General features: G+C 49.9%; 1 pseudogene; it reads right to left on the bottom strand.

Annotated features, from left to right (window-relative positions):
* Positions 1–539: 539 nt before the first annotated feature.
* On the bottom strand, positions 540–3,329 carry LOC147457659 (uncharacterized; annotated as a pseudogene).
* Positions 3,330–21,473: the final 18,144 nt, after the last annotated feature.

Below are 21,473 nucleotides of genomic sequence, written 5' to 3'. Positions count from 1 at the left end.
ATCAGGGGTTGTAAAGCACGGCACATCTCTCTTGCCAAAACGCTCATTTTGAGCTATCACACGCCATATTCCGTGGCTTGGTTAGAAAAAAAGACAAAAAATAACAAAAAATTTAAGTTGTAAACACCTAAAAAACTAGGTGAGCGGCCTTCACGGGCACTCACCAGCACATCTAGAGTGTTGAGGTCACATGCACCTATGCTCTACTCATGTGCTAGAGGACAATCACATAGAGAGTGTCTCCGTTTACGTGGACACTCATTATTCCTCCCCCTTAGGCTCTAGGCTCTTAGCGGGAACCCAAGGTCGTACCACTCAGGACCCACGTATTGTATCTAGTGACTCTTCCTTTGACTACAACATCATGGAAGGTTACTCAATGCCTAATCTCGATACTTCAAGCCAAGATATGCATGCCATGGGCCCACGATCTCGGTTGAGCATGCTGAGCCGCTTGAAACGGACTTTTAGTAGAGCCACTCGCTCCAAACATGGAGCTAACGATGTAAATGAAGGGGGTGGGAAAGTAAATTCACCATTCATGGCAACCTGTTGTGGTATAGGCTGCATGTTTTTCCAGGTAGAGACTCCTCCTCAGGCCTTCCGTAGTATGGCTTCGTCTGGGAGGGAAGATAGACGAGGTTCCTTGAACCCACCATATTGTGGAAAAGGGCTAGTTCTTGTAGTATGGGGTGCCCCAATACCTTTCTTTGAAATTCAATGAGGTCGGTGGACAGGGACGTTTGGTGTACCTCCCTAATACTCGATGAGATGGCACCCATTGGACTAGTCAAGCTGGCCCCATTTAGACCAGAATAGAGTATTCGTTTAAGGAGGGGCTTGGGCCACTCGTCTCCCCACTTGTTCATAACGAAGGACCAGAACGATCCAGACTGGTACGCTTCCCACGTGTTAGGTGCCTTAGTCTGGCCCATGAGGCCCGCATAGATGCCTGTGTGGCATGCCACCATGTCGATCTCCTTCAGGGTAAGCTCACTAAAAAGAACTGGCTGGTCGATAACCCGCCGAATGACCCTCTTAATGTTGCGTCTTAGGTTGGCCAGGGTGGCTGCACTAAAGCCGTTCTTCGGGACTAGTCGCGAGTAGCTGGGGAGCTCAGCATATGACGTTGCAAAGAGGTGTTGCATGGGGCATTTACGGTTGAAATAGGGGCCATTCTCGGGGCTAAATAGGCGGAAGAGTAGGTAACATGTGCTGGTGACAGCCTTGCTCTCATCATTGAGAAGATTAACAAGCTCTTCGTATCGAGAGGGGGTGGCAGCCAACCTCGATAACCCAGAGCCCAACTGGCCCAATAGAGAGTAAGGCAAGCCGGCCAAGGTAGTACTCGATAATAAGGGTGGCAGCCCGTAACCCGTCTATGGGGGGGCTTTCTCTGCCTGCAGATAGAGCCCCCCTACCTGCTCCTTTATACCTTCCCTTACCTTAATGCTAGATACATCCCACTGAACCATCTGGTCCTCCGTCCATACCTCCATTCTTCCATAGGCCTCTTTAAGCTCTGGATACTGCCCCAAGAATTCCAGGGTCTTCTCCACTTCCGAGGGGGTTAGATTAGGCAGAGGCTCTCCCTCCCTGGCTTCCACTGCCTGTCCTTCCTCCAGGATTGGTCCTAGGTTGGAGGGTAGGGTACCTTCTGCTTTGGTCTCATCTTCCTCTTCATCCACATTTACTCCGTTGGATAAAGTATCAACACTATCGACATTGCCCGCACCTTCAACGTGGTCAACTGTTTCGCAGCCTCCCCGTTCCCATCCTTCCTTGTCCTCCTTAAACCCTAGCCAAGGATCAGTCTTCATCAGGTACTGCATTGAACCTGTTATTTTGTTCTTCCTTATGGGTTCCCCATGACCCAGCCTTAGCCCTTGCACTACTCTCCCTATAGATCTCCTCCTAATTACAACGTCACGATATCCTTGCGACCTTATAACGTCGTCTAGCGCATCCCCAAATTGGTTAAATGGGATAGGTTCTATCCCATTTGCATCCACGTAGAGTATATAATCCTCATAGAGAGACCCGAGAATAGGCACCTTCTTTGCTCCTAGTGGTATTTCGGCCCCTAGGTCATATCTCACCTTTTTCGTCACCCACTCGATAAGCCCTGAGCAATCCGCCCCGCCTCCTGTTAACTCGTTAAGGGCTTCCACACTATGACCTATCCGGGTCTTGTCGGACGGCATTCCCAAGGCCCAGTTAACTAGCCCGCTGGCGTCCCCCTTGAGCCTTTCAATAAGAAAGGGATTGCGGCGCGTAACCGTTCTGGGTGTCTGTATAAAGAGGAAGCGTCTCCTCCCCCCGCTAGATCGGTCCACATCAGGCCACCTCCAGTTGGCCGTAAAAAGGGAGTGGGCGTCGGCCTTAATCGACATAGCGGGCCTCCCTTTAGCCTCCGCAGTTACCCTCTCGTTGGAGAGCAACCTTTTTAATATGTTGGCAGCCGCATTACTCGGTTGTCGAGTAACATCTGGGAAGAGCAGCAAGTTCTTACCTTCAACCAGTGTCATCTCAAATCTATTTGCTATCTGGCTCACGTCCAGGCTCTCACACCTCTCCCCTAGTATGTGCTCCAATAGCGCTGTTAGGGTCGACTTTCCCGTGGCCCCGGGCCCCCACAGAAAGAGACTAAACTGCTCGCGGGTATCCAATGTAAAGACTAGCCTCAGGAAGGCTCTCAACAAGTTTAACTTTAGGACATCTCCATCCATCAGGGTAAGGAGGAAGCTTTTCTGGATGGGGGTTATTGGTGTACACATATCCAACTCAATACCTGCATAGCTCGTGCAGACCCACAAGGGACTGGGCGGGTGTAACAGCGGCCCTGACTCGTGAGGGACAAGTACTCCGTTGAGAAAGGGGAGCCCTGAATCAGCCGTCCTGGCCCGCTTAAGGAGCCGGCGCAGGCACTCCTCTACTGATTTAAGAAGATGTTGGGAGCTCATTCTCTTCCTTTGGGGTCGTGTGAATGCAGCCCCCATTCCCTTCATCTCCTCCTCTATCTTATTTAGTATCTCGTAAGCCCATCCGGGCAGACTATCCCACCTTTGATTTTTATACTCATACCACTGCTCGTCCGGAAGCAGGTAGGCCCAAGTATCCTTAAACCGATCGGCCAGTAACGCCCCTATGTGGGCGTCCAGTTCAAGGTCCAACTCAACTATATCTCCTCCATATTCGCCTGCCTGCTCATCCGCTCGTTTTTCAAGGATTCTCAAGAGGTCGAGCTCCTTTTCCTTCTCAAAGGGGGGATTGCAAAGATAGCGAGCTTGAAAGATGAGGGTCTCCTTTTGCATAGCCCGGTTACCCATTACCTGCCCGTAAAGAGTGTTCCACCGGGTCCCCTTAAGAATAGGCGTTCTAACCTCAGCTACGCAGCCCTCCTAGGCAGGCCAGAGAGGACGCGAGAACACGCCTAATCCGGCAAGGGGGGCCCTCTTATAGACCTCACGGCCCTCTCCCAAGATTTTTATTCTCCCACTAGAAAAATACTCTACGCGGGCGCCTGCTAAACACAAACCGCCCTTCATAGGTTTCTCCCAGAGGGGAATCCCCCGCCCCCAAAGATGGAGGCCACCCAAGGGAGTCCTTTCCTGTATAAAGGAATCGTCATTCCCAAGGTAGTCTCTAATAGCGCGCGCAACAAAGGAATCGTCCACATCTATAAGGCCAATTCCATGAGGGAGCGAATCCACATCCAGCCCTATAGACCCTGTGTGATGTGGTGCCCTTACCGCGCACTCTCCTACCAAATACTCTCTGATCACCCTCCATTCCTTTTCCGTCGAGAGACGTTGTTTACCCTTCTGGAAAAACAGGTGGCACCCACAGTTCAAAAGGTCGCTGATCAACTCAAACTCTAAATACGACAGGGGGATCAAGCATTGAGCCAGTGGCTCCCCCTCTGTTCTATCAACCATTAGTTATCTACCTCCACCTGCTTTTATGCCCGGTTAATGAAACCCCATGCAGAAGGCGGCTGAAAAATGGATGGGCACGATCTTCACGCGCCGCTTAGGATCCTGTTGCCGAGCCCTCCTTTCTGCCTTTGGGATTTTTACATATCGTAGGATCATGACCTCTTGGTCCCCCTCAACACCGCTTGCAACTGGGAAAATCATTGGGGTAACCGAGGATCTTTCAAGGATCTGGGCCTGTTGGATTATCTCGGGTGCTTTGAGGTCAGGGCGGTCAAACTGGTCATAGGCCTCCGCTACGCCTCGAAGGCGGAACGTCTTTGTTGCTTTAGACCCCTAGTTAGGAATAAGGCTAACTTCAAACATCTTTTCGGTATTCTGAGGCCCCTCAAACTTGCCGTACTTGCCCACTAGAGGTATCTGGTAGGTCTTACCGCTCGCAAGGTAAAGGGTCATCATGTACCACCTTATTTCAGACGATTGCAAAGGAAGCAGCACAGTATCAATCCAGTGGGAAATAAAAGAGTACGCAAAACACCTCAAGTTGGATGAACCCAATGGCCATCGAACCACCTCAAAATCCATTCTTAAGGGATATTTCACTGCACCGGTTGCACTCTTTAAGCCGTAGTAACCTGTTACTGTTATTACCTCGCCCTTTTGTAGCCTAAGTGAAACCTCGTCAAATCGATCTATTGGCATATATTGTCCACCTCCTTTTAAGGGATCCACCGGGGTGGGTATTCGTAAAACATTGTGTAGTTAGGAGTTGGCGACGTCCTTATAGGGGGGGCAGTTCTTAGTAATTGTTCTGCGGGCTTCTCCCTACCCTTTCGACAATCCCGTTCTCTCCTAAATTGGCCTTTAGTTATATATATGGCGCGCTCGCTAGGCGTTCCATCGTCAGAGGCGGAGACGGCCACCCCAGGTGTGCCTCGCACCTGACTGTCGTACAGTAGGTATACAAGAAAAAGTACAAGTAGGACGATTAATAATAATGCAACTATTTGCAGAAGTGCCGTCTGATCAAGGAAATTGAATTGCCCCGCGCGGATGATAGCCCAAGTGCTTCTCGTTCTCGGGCGCGCTGGTCGGGGCGTGCTTCCGTTCCACCACCGTTCAAACCATCCGAGAGCCTGCACAAGAGCCGACGCTGGCCATATTCGACGCAAAGCAACAATAAAGCGCTTAAGTGGAATGGAGCCAGAGCCAGGGTTATAGCCACCCCCAGCCTGCCTATAAACTGAGGAGGAGCTGTCAGGGCCAATAACAGTGACTGAAATGGGGTCTACATCAAGTGGGGCACTCCATACCCGACGGGATGGGGATAGAGGCCTTGTGAGAGGCTCCCGGTGGTGAACCTCAGCGGTTCAGAAATCGACAAAGTCGGATGACGGCTGGTCGTCTTCCGATATCTCTCTGTTGGACGGACGATCTGCACCGCTTGAGAAAAGGGGGTTGGCAAAGTTAAGGGGAGGGGCAGAGGGTGTAGTAGAGCCACTCGACAGCCCCCCGAGGCTGTCGAAAGATCCTACACTCCCTGAGGGTCCACCGGCACTACCGCTTGGAGCGTTATTGGCCGTGCTACCACCTGGTGTCATAAATCGCAGAAAGGCAGAGCCACCAAAGCTATTGGTTTCAGAGCTCTGTGAACCCAAAACAAAGCCAGTGTTTAGAGGGTTCGGAGAGTTATTATCCTCCCAAGACCTTTGAACCATACGCTGGTGAAGATCCTTCACGAGGTTATCGCGCATTTTTTCGTCGTTCATTCAACCTCCTTCTGGCCGGTTGACTAGCTTATCATATATAAAGAGAACAACCACCCGCTGGTTAGATACGGGTGGCTCGGCTTAGATGGGCATAGCTGCCGCCCAATGGTGGGATAGAGGCAGCTATTGGGAGTTGGACGACACCTGCTGGCTACCCTCCTCGGGGGAGGGCGCTGCATCTACCCAGCTACGCAGGGTGAGGTTTAGATAGATGATACCTTTTGCCGTTCGCTTTCTAGTAATGGTGGGCCATTCTGAAATAGGTCGGTATGTAAGAGCCCTATTGAAGGCCTGGATAGGGACCTTGGGCGTGCGAGTAATGTCACACCACTGGCTATAGGCCGCGTACGCTGTCTTTAATGCGAGCTGGGCCGAGGCCATTTCAACAAGATGTTGACGCACCCAGGAGTGCATTGCTATATACCTCAAGGATTGCCTCCTCAGAGCATCCTCGTTGGGCAATCTAGGTGCCCATTTGAGAGCGATTTTATCATTCATAAGCGACCTTTTGTCCTTTACCATCCCCTTTATATGGTTACAATACAAAAGGGGGAGGGAGGACAAGAGAGACTCTGAGTATGAAGGCGTCGGGGCCTCCGCTAGGAGGACACTTGGAAAACGGTCTAGTATGAGCCCACAATCCCCTTTTCCCCCGACAGGACCCTCCCTAGCGTGAGTAGGGTTATGTGTATAGGTATAGATCATAAGTGTACACTATCATTATATATTAGAGAGTAACATAAGTCAAGAGGAGGCTTTAGGTATTAGGGTGAGGGCCCCACAAGTTTATCAAAAGGTTGATAAGACAAGAGGAGTATGAGGAAGCTGACCGATTGGAAGACCGTAACACCTATGAGAAACTGAGAAACAATGAGAATTATGGGGTTATAAGGTATGGAACAGCTCAGTTTACCACCACCAAACATGATTCGTTTTACGATACGTCCTGAGTGGTCAGGCGCGTCGTAATAATAGTCGTCGTCACTAGCGACTTTAACGAACTCAACCTCCCGGACAAATAGATGCGCGGATATGATAGCAAGGCATGCGGGAAGAAGGAAGCTCCACATACCCTGAACGGCGAGCTGGCGAGTCCTTTCTCGAGTGGCAGACGCCTCGACCTTCTTATCACCCGAGATCCATTTATAGCCCGCTACAAACGGGATGGAAGTCCATTTAACGAGCTAGATAAGGCCCTCCGGGACAGCTTGTCTGGCCCACCATTCAACGGGTGCGACCTCCGGGCGACTTACAACCCGGGTCCACACCTTGTTACCCACCTCAGTGATGAGCTTCTAGCGCTCTGTATCACTAAGGGAGGCGGACCCAACTTTATGATTCTTACTAACTTCGTTTAGGACGGCAAGTATTTGATGGACAGTGTTGATAGCGGCCTGGTCCATAATATACTTAAAGACGCCGAGTAACCCAAAGAACTGGACCATTGACTGAAAGAAAGAAACCATGTTAGAGGTCCCTCCATTAATTTATTGAACAAGACGACCAAGGTAGGGTTGGGGACGATGAACCCACGTGATAGTAGGTGGCGCTCGGAGTGGTCTAGGGCGGCTCTGGATGAGGTACGAATAGAAGAGAAAGACAACAGCGAGTAAAGAAGGTGGCGTTCCGTCTGGTACTTTTAAGCCCATACAAAGGTGAATATAAGATTGTTAGAGAGGGGGGGGGGTCGACAGTGTCGATAGTGTCGATGGTTTTCATACCCCCCTTAAAGGGTTTCAAGAGACTGGGGGGGGGGGGGGGGGGGGGGGGGGGGGGGGGGGGGGGGGGGGGGGGGGTGAGTTAGTCTTTGCGTTCTAATGGGATTTCGAGCCCTAGAAAGCGCAAGCTGGTATGTCTGAGCAAAGCGTCCAGCGAGTGAAGGGCAGAAAGACAGCAGGAGTGTCGAGTAAGGTAGACCAACCCGTCTTTTTCTAGACTTACGGGGATACCCAAGCGATATTCTTCCAAGTGAGAGACGATATGCATGAGAAGGACGACTTCATGGGAGGCAAGTATACGAGATGTAAGCAACCCGTTGTGGTATAGGCTACGTGTTTTTCCAGGTAGAGACTCCTCCTCAGGCCTTCCGTAGTATGGCTTCGTCTGGGAGGGAAGATAGACGAGGTTCCTTGAACCCACCATATTGTGGAAAAGGGCTAGTTCTTGTAGTATGGGGTGCCCCAATACCTTCTTTGAAATTCAATGAGGTCGGTGGATAGGGACGTCTGGTGTGCCTCCCTAATACTCAATGAGATGGTGAGTGGCATAAAATGGTAACCATCTTTTTGCAACATTTGTCAGCCTACTCAACGTCCTCTTCCTCATATGTGTATATATTTTTCTACGCTATTAAGTTATCTAGAGTAAACTCCCCCTCTTTGTTTAAACTTTGTGGCGACACATACATTATACTCTTCCCAAAAATGTCACCTTAGTCATATATTTATATTACCACCCTTTTCTTTTTTGTTTTGTAAATAGAATAAGCATACAATAACCAACTATATACCCCCAAACTTTCTTACCTCTTGTGAATTAGTAGTAGAAAAATAATATATCCATCTTCCACCCCATATAGATAAATTCCCATGGAAATCAACTCTCCACTTGTCTTACCAAAGATTATGGTCCCTCTCTACAAGTCTTCTATGCCCCCTACATAGGTGACCCAATATCTCTTAAGAATATACATATAGTTTCTTTCCTTTCAAAAAGACTCCAATTGTATATTCTTTTCACAAGAAAATAATATTGGGTCCTCCTCTATTTGTTTAAGCATCATAGCCTTTTGAAAAAAGCATGATTCCCCTTGGATGCATATAAGCAAAGGGCCCATACAAGAAGACTTGGAAGCAAAAGGTTCCCTAGCCTAGTGTGGACCTTCCAAACCAAATTCCTTGGTGCATGGGCGTGAAGAATAGTCCAAATTCATATCAAACATGTTGAGAAGGTCAATTTTGCCTTTTGAAGCATGTCATTCCGAGCTACAGGTAAAAAGTTATGGTCAAAATAGTGTAAATCTGTCAGATTCGCAGCAAAAGGGAACTGTAAATCAAGTAAATCAAGAGGGTGAGATCTTATTTTTCCCCTACTCATCTTCTAGAAGAGCAATGAGTGTTCAAGGTCACTTGCATGTGATGGGACCAACCTAAAGATGCTTTCTAAATGCCAAGACAGACAAGTTGAGATACCCCGCAGGAGCCACCCGTAGGGCCTCATGGTGGGGCCCACCTACATTATGCATCCCTATGGAGCCTTCACGGTCTAAAATGATATTTTTGGTGAATAAATAGTCCCTTTTATGTCCAATATTCAATGAGTGGTCAAAGGACACTTAATTAGGTCTAATCACTTACTCTAATTAAGTGTAGCATAATCCCACTCCTACACAACTATAAATAGCCCCCCTTGGAGAGACTCAAGGACACACACCTATATTTTCAACTTCATGTGGTTTCTTGATCAATAGTAGAGAAAACCCCAACTCTCCCTCTTTCACATCCTCCCTCCTAACCCTCCTCTTTGGAGGAAGTGCAACTCTATTTTCCACTCTTTCCATTCTACAATCTCTTACTCCATCAACCCAATAAATCATTTGTAGCACCTCAATAACTTGTAAATACATCATGATCTCTCTCATGGTTATGTTAATGATCATGAAATCATCTTCAAAACTTTCAAGTGTCGCAATTCGTGATGGTTAGCCAGCGTCTGTCCTCCCCTTAAAAGGTGTGCGAGAAATCAAGTAAGTGTTCTATTCTCAATTTACCATTGGTTTGTTTCTCCACACTTATTCAATTGGTCTAAAGAAATTTCTCACTCCAAATATCTTTTGCTTCATTACATATGCATGTGGCTACCTCTCATGGTGATTTTATTTGTGTCACGGCATTGCATAGATGGAGATGAGCTCTCTATGCAAAGTGTGTTAGTTTGATGTAAGTGATTCTCTTGTGTGTTTGAGAGGCAAGTCTTGTGCGCATGATTTTTTGATGAGTGCTTGAGAGAGGAAGAGTTTGGATGTATTATGGTTATTCTTATGGGGAGAAGGTGAATGCTATTCCACAAATTGCATATTTCATTTTGATGCACGACATTGGGTTGCATAATCGTTGATGGTGTTCAAGTGTCCAAAGTGTATATAGAGTAAGGGGGTTTTCAAAGTGTGTTGCTTGAGTGGGTGAGTGCAAGTGTTATTTTGATTGGTTTCCTTCTCCACTCCCAAAAGAAGGTGTTGCCCCAAGTAGTGTGCGTACCTCTTTACGAACATTTTGTGAGGGTAGGCCCATTGGTTTGGGTTTAGAGGCCCCATTTCAAAAAGCTCGCCCTCATAAAGTGGTGCCCCCACTGAGGAACATATTTCCAAGTTACCTTCAAATTTTTTAGTGATGAACAATGGAGTTCCCATCTATCCATTTCATTTTGCACAACACATTAGAGTAAATGTTCACATAGATAGAAAAATCTTTTTCCAACAACGGATTGTTTTATGTTTGGTGCAGAAAGACTTAGAGAAATACTGGCATCACCCAATCCAATTATACTTCCAATCATCAATTATGAAACTTCTTTTGATGTTCACGTTTTCATTTTGTTTTAAAGGCAGGAACAAGGAGTGGTGAAGGGGTGCTCAAGGGCCATATGAAGGAACGAGGTCTTCAAACCAACAACGAGGAGTAGCACATGAATCACGATCAAAACAATGAACCTTTTAGGCCTATTGCTCGGCAATCCATTCATATAATCATTGCAACTAAGTTTAGGTTTCAATCTATCATAAGGAGGATATTTGGATCCACTCGCCTCAATGAATCAATGCTTCAATTAATCCATTTATTCTACCTATGATAAAGTACGAATTAACAATGGATGTGTACATCTTCATTTTAATGTAATCAGATTTATAGTGTCAATAATCTTGTGCGGCCCGTAAGAGAAAAGTTTCTTTAAAAAAAAGAGATTTCAAAAAGTCTAAACAAAATGTCAAGTTCTTTTCCCACGTTCTATGCAAGAAGTGGGGAAGATGCGCAAGAGTTTCTTGACAACTTGGAGATGGCACATCTCATATCCGGGAGAGATGAAGAGGAAGTAAAGCTACGAGCCTTCCCGTTGGTTCTAAAAGCAGAAGCTAAAGCATGGTATGAGACCTTGCAACCCCAAATCAAGTCCAATTGGGAGAGACTGCGAGCAAGCTTCCTCTCCAAGTTCGGGCAAGGTGATACTTGTGAAGGACTATGGAAATGTCTTATTGGACATAAGCAGGTATCACTTGAAGACTATCCCTCTTATGAAGCAACCTTTGTCAATCTATGGGGTAGGTGGGAGGCTACATTAGAAAATCATGGTGGTGCACCTAACTTTCTAAAAAAAGAGAGATTCATGGTTGGCTTGTATCCACTTTTAAAGGCTAAAGTAGAGCTAAAATTCCCATCCACCTTCGAAGAAGCACGTGAGGTAGCCATCATCAAGTTTAGAAAACTACACTTCCAAGCACATAGAGCAAGGGGTTTGAATGAAGTGAGTGAGAGGGAGTCTTCACAAACCATGGAAGCACCAATTAGGGCCCCTCTTGCACAATCTTCACAAATAGGAGATAACTCTCAACAAGAGGTTTTACAAAGGCTGACTCAACAGCTTGAGAACCTCACTCTGAATCTAGTACAAGGCCTACCTCAACAACGACAACCAAGAGAAGGGAATCGCAATCAACGAAGCCAAGCTCAAGAGTTGCGATGTTGGAATTGCAATGAAATGGGCCATGGCATGTACAATTGTCCACATTCAAGGCGACTTCCGGGAGACATATATCCCCCCAGACCGCCTCCTCTCACTGTGCAGCAAGAACAAGCTCAAGGCCCACAAATCCTTCGTCGACCACCACCACCAGCAAATATACCTCCCGTCCCACATGAGGAGGAAGAAAGAGGAGTCAACATCATCAAGCTAGAAGAGGTAATAGATGAGCATACTCTAAACTTTGATGTTATGCCGGCAGAAAAACGCACAAGAGCACATGATAAGGATGAAGACATGAGAAGTGAAGGAACAAATTCATCCAGAAGGGACAAGAAGAAGAAGTCAAAGATGGAAGAAGTTGAAAGTAGCAGGAAGAAAAGATCAAGGCGAAGGGAAATTGGTATCAACGACTTCCCATTGGGAAAGGAGCTAGAGCCCTACAACATCCTGCAGGATTTACAAACCCAAAAGCCAAACATTTCATGGCCTCAACTTCTACACCTATCAGCCAAAGTAAGAAGGCAATGGCCAAAGTTGGTAAGTACAAGAATTCCAAAAAAGAAAGAAAATCTTTCCATTAAGGTTGTGGCATCAAAGCTACAAAAAGATGTGGAACCCATTGTGGATGCTTACATAAGGGGTAAAAAGGTGTCTAATGTATATGTTGATGGTGGAGCTCAAATGTGTGTGATCACGGAAAAATCAATGAACAGGTTAGGGCTTGAAATTACAAAGTCCTCTAATTGTCAAGCTAGGCTAGCCAACAACTCAAGTGTGAAGTGTTTGGGGATCATTGAAAATGTAAAAGTCTCTGTATGTAACATAGATGCACGAGTGGATATGTATGTCATGCCAGCTAAGGGGGAGGGCTATCCCATCATCCTAGGGAGGCCTTGGCTCATTGCTGTGAATTCAAATAAAAAATGGGGAAGTGGTCGTTTGATTCTTAAGAAGGGTCAACCGGTGGTGTATGATTGGCGAGAAGGAAAGCAACTAGATATCAACTATGAAACCACGGCAGATGAAGAGATCGAGGAGGAGAGTCCTTACTCAAGTGATGAGGAAGCATCAACCAGTGCATCAACCAGTGAAGAGGAGTCTTCTTTGGAGGTAATGGGAATTGTATTCAACGCCAACACTCAAGATGTTCCAGTAGAAGAAAAGCTCATAGGGCTCCCCATCATCAGGCACATCACTTTTAAAAGGTTTCAAGAGACTCACATGAAATGCCTTGTGAATCCTCCAAGTGTCAGGCAGTTTCAGTCGGAAGGAGACATCATTGATCTTTTCGGAGATCTGGAAAGGTCCGTAGTATCTCATACTAAGCTTTGGAAAAAGCCTCTCCTTTGTCTTTTTCTTTCTTAGGCGTGCCTTCTCAAAACGTAAGAGCACCCAATCATCCTCCTTCAATTTCAAATCGCGACGATGGCGATCCGCTGCCTTTTTCTGTCGTTCTTGAGGTTTCTGTAAAGCCTCGCGAACCTTGTCAAAAGCCGTGTCTAAGTCACGCGTATACTCATCGGCTTCAAAAATCTTATCTTTCGTGCTTAGGAAGGGTGTAACCTTCGCAGCACCTTCAACAATCTCAAATGGTGCCTTCCCTGTCGAAGACTGTATCATCTTGTTGTAGGCAAATTCCACCAAGGTAGATATTTTTCCCATTGAGTCTACTGATCCGAGATATAAGACTTCAATAAATCTAAAACCACTGAATTGGCAATCTCAGATTGCCTGTCAGTCTGCGGGTGGAAAGATGACGAGAACTGCAACCGCGTGCCAATGTTCTCCCAAATTGCCTTCCAAAACAAACTCGTAGATCTGGGGTCCCTGTCGGAGACAATCGTCTCAAGAATGCCGTGTTATCTGAAAATTTGGGCCACAAACAGTCTCGTTAAGTGATCTGGCTTGACTGTTTTCTTCACTAGAATGGAATGAGCCTGTTTTCTAAATCTGTCAATAACAATCCAGATACCATCGTGACCACTCTGTGTTCTCGAGAGATCAAAAATGAAATCCATTGCAATACTTTCCCATGGGCGGGTGGGCATGGGTAAGGGCTGTAACAATCCCTGTGCTTTATTCCTGTCAAACTTGACCTTCTGGCATACCAAGCAACTGCGCACAAACTCGTCCACATCCTTCTTGAGTCTCGGCCAAAAGAAGTATCTCTCTACCCCTTTCATGGTGGTAGCAATGCCGCGGTGACCCGTAAAAGGCGGACAGTGGCATTCAGTCCTAACCTTTTCCCTCAACGGCTGTGTAACGCACAACATGGTTTTCCTCATCAAGTAGCCATTCCGAATGGAATATCCTGCTACTGTCTCCCCATCCCGTATCCGTGTGAAAACATCTGTAAAATCCGGATCTGTGGCATACTGGCCGACCATATCCTCGAAGCTCCTATGATGTATCATGGAAATAGCCAGAACCAACGGCTTCCGAGACAAAGCATCTGCCACCAAATTCTTATGTCCTTGAACATGGACAATCTGGAAGTGAAATTGTGACAAGATGTTCGCCCACCGCATCTACTTTTCCGATAGCTGCTTCTATGACAAGAAGTAGCGCAAACTCTCATGGTCTGTAAAGACGATAAAGTCCGCTCCGAGTAGGTAGTGCCGCCACCGAGTAAGAGCATGGATAACCGCCAAAATCTCTTTCTCATAAATCTGTGCTGTCAATTCTGGCTTTGAGAACAATCGACTCTCATAAGCAATGACATGCCCTTCTTGCATTAAGACCGCACCCAGACTACGACCACAAGCATCACAATATACTTCAAATGACTTGTGCAAGTCCGACAAAGTCAAAACTGGTCCCGTAGTCAATTTCGCTTTCAAAGTCTGAAAGGCAGTCACCTCTGTGGGTCCCCACAAGAAAGGGACTCCTTTCTGTGTCAAGATATGCAAAGGGGAAGCAACCTCTGCAAACTTTCGAATGAACCGCCTGTAGTACGAACACAATCCCAAGAAGCTTCTACTTCATGGACATTCTTCAAATCGGGCCAATCGCGGATAGTCTCTATCTTGGCCGGATCCATCTGCACTCCTGTTGTACTGACACAATGTGTCCCAAAAAGTGTATCTCTGGTAGGAAAAATTCACTTTTATTTGCATTAATCACTAACTTGTGATCTCGTACACCACAGTGAATGATTTGAGCTCGCTGCTGCTGCACGCTCCCCCCCCCCTACGCCATCGCTGCCCCTCACCCCCCTTCTCTCTCTCGTCCTCGTGCTGCCCCCAGCCCCCCCCCCCACCCCCCGCGCTGCATCCCCTGCCCCCTCTCGCCCTCGCGCTGTTTCCCTCGCCCAGCCCAGCCCGCCACCACTGCCCCCTGCTGCCCGCCGCCCTCGGCCCTAGCTGCCCCCTAGCCTGCCCGCTGCCCCCCATTCCTTGGCTGTTTTTGGCGAAACAGCTTGATCTCCCTCCCCCCCCCCCCCCCCCTCGCAGCCTTTTGTACCCTCGCTCGCCTCTTTATCCTTCCCTCCATCCCCCCCTGTCCTCATTGTCCCCGAAGGTTTTCTGCGCCTGGCTCTGCAACACTTTTTCTTCGAACAAGTGTTCGGCGCACTCGGTTGCAGTTTTATCTTCACCGTCCGCTTCTTCGACTCAGCAGTAGACACAGATGGAGGCTCCAGCTCCGCCACAGAGGGACTGGCCTGAAGCCCCCTCGCCCGACCCCGCTGAGCCCACCATTCGACTTGCTCTTTCGCCGACATAGCAAGCGAGCCTTGCCGCAGAGGTAGAGCGCTTGCAGGCGACTTCTGTCATCTGCAAGGTTCTCGGCACGCGTCCTAGCAAAGGAGAGCTGCGAGATCTTCTCCAGGCCCGCCTTCTCGCAGAGGTGGGCAAGATTTTGGATGTCTAGATCCTCGGACGGGGGTACTACCAGATCGAGTTCGAGACTTCCGAGATGGCCTCCAAGGTCATAGTTATGAGTCCACTGGCTATCGGAGCATCACGCGCCCACTTTCGACAGTGGCGACATGGTTTTGACCCGACTTCGGATGTGCTAGTAGAGGAGGCAGACATCCCCATCTCAGTCTGCTTTCCGGGTTTACGGAGGGAGTACCTTCCACTTCTCTCCAGGATTGGCTCCGCCATCGGGACTGTTCTGGAGACACCTCGTACGGCAGCATCAATAGCTGCCAAGGCGGCCGACATCCCTTCAGTTCGAGTTTTGGTCAGAGATACCCACACGCTCCCGAAGGTCATCCTTCTGCCTCGGGTGAGTGGGGGTTGGTTTAGACAGAGTGTGGAGTACTCGGGTCTCCCGAACCAGTGCTTCATTTGCAGACAGATGGGCCACCTAGCGAAGGCCTGTCCACGGAGGAGGCCTCGACCTGCACCTCAGCCTCAATCCCAGCCTGCCAAGGCTGGGCCGCAGCCACAGCGAGCGGCACAGCGCACAGATTCTGAGCCACCCTCCGAGCCTGGGGCTCCAGCGGAGGAGGGCTGGCAGCAGGCCCGTGGCCATCGACGCCAGGGGCCACAGCGACAGCCTGGCACTCAGAGTGGCCCTCAGGTGCCTACTCAGCAGCAGTGGGTTCCCACGGGGAACCGCTTTGGTCCTCTTTAGCAGGAGGAGCCCCCTACGCCAGCCTCCACTTCCGCTTCACCCTCGCTAGCCACCCCACCTTCATATTTCCCCTCTTCCTCCTCATCCCCTCCACCGCCCTCTGCTCCCGCCCACTCCCCACCTCGCCCCCCTGTCTCTGTCGCCCCACCCCGCTTTTCTTCTCCTCCGCCCCCCCCAGCTCCTTCTCCCCCTCGTCCTGCTCCAGTACCACAGTCGACTCAGGAGACTGGTCCCCCGGCGGTGGCTAGGAGATCTCTTGGCAGCGCTTTTGCCACGAGTCGCCTAGCGAGAGAGGGTCAGCCTTTCTTGCGGCCCCCTCTGCAGATTCAGACATCTTCCCTTGTAGCTATCCCTCGTGGTCTGACGAGCATTGACCTCCGACGCCGCTGGGATTTCTTCGATTACGGATTCACTCGCTTTCTCGACGATTCCGCAGCAGACCACGAGACAGCCTGCTTCAGGGTCCACGCTCTGTTCCTCGCCGCTAGGGGGACAGAGGCCTTGGACTCAGCAGTTGGTTTCTCCTTTCCCCTCTGTGGTAGGACCGAGACAGAGTGGTCCCTCGACTTAATGGTGGGATGGTTGCATACACAGGTTCTCGAGTTCTCTCACCACATGGGAGAACTTGGAGTTACAGATTTGCTGCAGACTTTGTGGCCACTGGCCAAGTTTGCGGTGACACCCCCAGACTCAGCAGGATGTAGGCACATCCTGGTGTACTTTTTTGCTGATACGCAGTGTTTGCCTTGCTATGTATATATACATGAGGACTCCTAGACAGAGGAGGTTGCTTTACGCATGGCTTGCTCTGCTTGGGCTTGGGCCAGGCAGTCACTATAGGCTCGCCTATCTAGAGGACGCTCGGATGCGGATTACTCCCCATCCAAGCCTGCCTCGAAGATAGCCTGTCTTGCTGCTGCGGAAGCATCTGTTCTCTCTCGCTCCCCATGAGGATCGTCTCGTGGAACGTGCAGGGATTAGGTGGGCCCCAGTTTCAGCGACAGCAGAGCCGATTGCATCAGGAGCTTCAGCGTTTCCTTGTGGGAGGAGAGATTGATCTCCTTATGCTTCAGGAGCACCATTTGTCTGAGAGCCGCATTCGGCGATGTGGTCAGATTTTGCGTGGACGTTATGATACCTTTTGGTCAGCTGCTTTTGGACCTGGAGGCATCAAGGGTGGGGTATGTATGACTATTGCGGACTCATTGCAGCAGGCCATTGTGGGCAGAGGGATTATTGTGCCAGGCAGGGCTCAGTGGATTACTTTGCAGGTTCAAGGTGGCCTTGTGGGCTTCCTGAACATCTATGCGCCCAATGTGGCGAGTGCTCGTGCAGAGTTTTGGTCACAGATTGTTGAGTCTTTGCCACAGGTTGACCATTGGTGTGTAGGAGGGGACTTCAACATGTTGGAGGACCCCTCTGACAGGATCGGAGGCAGCCATGCTACTGTGCATGGAGTCGAGTTAGCAGCTTGGGAGAGGTTGTGTATGACTTTGAGGGTCTCGGATACATGGCAGCATTCTGGCTTTGTGAGGCCTCCAGAGAGTCTTGCCTTCTCTAGATCGGACCGCAGAGTGGGAGGAGTGAATCTATCGCGGATAGATCGCTTCTACACTAGTGACCACTTCAGTGACTTGGGGGGATCAGTGGGCATCCTGGCAGGGACATCCTTCTCGGACCATGCACCAGTGATCCTCACAATGGCAGACAGGCAGAGGAGTGGGAGCACGATGCTTCGCATCCCAGAGCGGGTCTTGTTGGACTCAGCACTCAGAGAGAGGGTAGAGGCTCTCTGGACAGAGGGCATGAACAGCCAAGCTCTACCTGCAGACAGAGTGGCCTTAGGCCTAGCTCAGCTTAGCCAATTTTTTCTCCAGGAGTCTCTGGCTCGACGGGCTGCAGCGAGAGAGGCGGAGCAGCGTCTCAAACGAGGCATTGCTTCACTACAGAGGATGCAGGAGCAGCATCCAGACAGTCCATGGATGGAGGAGCACTTACATCAGTCTCGACAGGAGCTTGCTTACACAGAGGAGAGGCGCCATGAGTTTGCCTTTCACCGACAGGCATCTCAGTGGACTCAGGTGGGTGACAGAGTGACAGGTGCTTTTTTTGAGACAGTGGGACCTTGGCACTCACATGCCAAGGTCAATCAGCTGAGGAGACCCGATGGGTCAGTTGTTTGTGAGCCTGAGGATATGCGTGCAGTTGCTACTGACTTTTACCGTGAGCTACTGTCGGCTGAGCCCCAGTCAGAGAGACAGGATGCATGCAGGGAGCAGGTTTGGGCGCAGATGCCTTGTCTTGTGACTGAGGAGATGCGCCAGAGGCTAGAGATACCTCTTCAGCTTGAGGAGCTGCACACGGGTCTTAGGGCCCTCCCTCGTGGTAGCTGTCCAGGTGAGGATGGGCTGACTCCCAGCTTCTTCTTGGAGTACTGGGACCTGCTTGGCCCAGATCTTTGTAGTGCCTTTCGGTACATTCTGCACACAGGAGTGATGCCGGATAGCATGAGTGAGGGCCTGATTTACCTCATTCCAAAGGAGGGTGGCTCCTTGGATGAGATTCGACAGTGGTGCCCCATCACCATCCTCAACTCAGCCTACAAAATTCTTGCCAAGGCTCTGAGTTTGAGGATTCATCCACTTTTGGAGAGCCTTATACATGGGACAAACAGGTTTTGTCAAGGAACGCAGTATCCTTGACAACATCTTCACTTTCTGGGAGGCTTCTGCCCTGGCACGTCTCCGTGGAGAGGACCTTGTGATTCTTCTTCTCGATTTTGAGAAGGCATACGACAGAGTTGACGGGGACTTTCTAGAGGGCACGCTTCGCAGGATGGGCTTTTCAGATGCTTGGATCAAAGGGGTGTCAGCTTTGTACAGACAGGCTCATAGTCAGGTGCTTTTGGCAGGAGGTAGAGGTGAGCGCTCCATGCTCACACGATTGGTCAGACAGGGTTATCCTCTTGCCTCCTTTCTCTTTCTATTCTATGCGGAGGCGATGAGCAGATTTTTGGTATCACAGCAGGTTGGTTTGAGGGGCTTAGCACTCCCTATACGGGGAGATGAGCTTCTGGACACTGAGTTTGCCGACGACTCGGCCTTGTACTTAGAGGGCCAGGAGGCCAATTTACACAGATGTGGGCAGGCTTTGGAGACCTTCTGCTGTGCATCAGGCGCACTGAACAACTGGAGAAAGACAGTGGCTTTCTCAGTTGGCAGTGCTCCTATGCCAGATTGGATGCCAGGAGAGGGTTTCAGGTGGATTCCTCCAGGGACTGCAGTTCGATACTTGGGTTGTCAAGTTGGTTTGGATTTGTCCCCCGAGCAGCAGATTGCTCCTCTTCTCCTGTCCATCAGGAGAAAGCTGTTACATTGGAGCTCAGCACGACTTTCGCTGGCTGGTAGAGTAGTAGTTGCCAACCAGGTGTTGTTGGCGACTATGTGGTACATCACTTCTTGCTGGATCTTCTCGAGTTCTTGTATCAGCCAGGTAGAGAGGCTGATCAGGAACTTCCTTTGGTCAGGTCGCGACACTCAGATTGCCAGAGCCAAGGTGGCTTGGTCGGTCATCACACTTCCTTGTTCTCAGGGAGGGCTTTGGATCATTGATCCAGCACAGCAGAGCAGAGCCCTTCTTGGGAAGTTTGTCGTCAGAGGACTTCTTCCAGGCGAGGAGCCCTGGAAGGAGTTCTTGCTGCAGAGGCTTCGTGCGAGGGTGCCTCAGTCAGGAGGCCCTTGGCAACCTTTGACTAGATGGATCTTTACCGAGTTGCGCCGAGTTGGTTTGAGCAGGAGACTGGAGGACCGATTCGCTGTGAGTTTGCTTCGTTCTTGGGAGCTCTTACGGCGTGGCCTAGAGCAGAGACAGCCGATGTGCACGGAGGAGCTCCTACGGAAGCCCCTCATCTGGAACCCCATGGTTAGCACTCAGAGAGGCCACTTGGTTGGGAGTAGGCCTCATGTTTCTTGGGGTCCCATGGCAGTAGGTCCAGCGCGCTCTCTAGGTGATTGGCTAGAGTTCACAGGTTTGTCAGAGGAGGTGCAGGCTATCCAGCTACAGGGCATGAGAGGGGTTCAGAGCATGTGTCAGGACATCTCAGAGTCAGTTCCAGCTGAGTGGCTCACGCCTCTCGAGCGAGTAGCACCCCGATGGATGGGAGCCTTCACACGACTGGAGGTTCTCATTTCAGTCAGGGCTTGTTCAGAGACTGTCCCAGCCCTGTTCTTCGAGCTTCAGGGTGGGGGACGATTACAGCGAGTTGCAGTAGAGGCCCCGCAAGTAGCAGAGTGCTGTTTCCAGAGGATCCGAGTTGTGGGCATCTGTGGGAGGACTTGCGTCATAGACCATGACCCATCAGCTCTTGAGGCAGGACACTGGAGGCTATGGAGAGACCCCTTCTCTTCTGCAGACCGCCCAGGAGTCCCTTTCTTTCAGTACACTGTTCGGCTTGGAAGTCATATACTTGCAGCACAGAGAGAGGCCCGCCCCGCTGCAGCACGTCATTGGCAGGAGGAGGGCCTCACAGTCAAGTTCTTGGCAGCTTTTTGGCAGAGGCTGTGGGACTCCAGATAGCCGAGGCGCGTCACTTTGTTCCAGTGGTTGGCTGCACACAGAGCCACAGCAGTAGGGAGCTGGCTTGTGCATAGTGGTCTCTCGGCCGCATGTACAGCCTGTGACCAGTTGGTAGAGAGTCAGCGTCACTGTCTTTGGGACTGTCCCTCGGCCTAGCAGGTGTGGCTACGAGTTCTTCGGCTGATGCTTGCCCTCTCCACGGCTCGACAGTACACTTGGGGAGCAGCGGCTTGGTCCACTCTCACGAGCCCGGCACTTCAGTTTGAGCTATTTTCCACCAGCAGGATGATAGTGATACAAGGGGGGAGACCTACACTCCAGCCTGCTACAGATCTTACTCCACAGGAGTGGTGCAGTGAGAGAGAGGAGTGTTGGGAGCTCATCAGTGGCCTAGCTCTCTGGTTCATCTGGCGGGCCCGCTGTTTCTGCATCTTTGAGGCTCGCCCTGTGCCACCAGCACAGACTGTTCGTGACTTTTGGCTAGAGCTGATCCATACTCTCAGAGGACAGCTTGAGGGACTACAGGGCAGCTCCGACCGCATGCGGGAGCGCCGTGAGGCTTTCCTTCGACTCTGGCGCCTTGGGCCTTTCTACACCATGGTCCAGGGGGTGCTCAGATGGCACTACTGTCCACCTGTGTGGCTCTTCTCTCCTCCCATCTCTTTTTTTTTTCCGAGAAAAAGATCCTTCTATTAGTTAATGAAAACTGCCCATAGGGCTACATCCACCTCTGCTAGAGAGGGCTACAACAAGCATGATGGGGAGACTCTCCCAATGAAAAAACAGCATATATACAATGGGGCTAAATCAAGAGATGCCCTCCTCCCATCTCTTGATTTAGCCCCATTGTATATATGCTGTTTTTTCATTGGGAGAG

The sequence above is a fragment of the Adiantum capillus-veneris genome, chromosome 5 (genome assembly GCF_014529385.1).
Source record: "Adiantum capillus-veneris isolate H3 chromosome 5, ASM1452938v2, whole genome shotgun sequence".
Lineage (NCBI taxonomy): Eukaryota > Viridiplantae > Streptophyta > Polypodiopsida > Polypodiales > Pteridaceae > Adiantum > Adiantum capillus-veneris.
The sequence above is the reverse complement of the archived record's forward strand: the minus strand, read 5'-3'. Positions and strand labels throughout refer to the sequence as shown.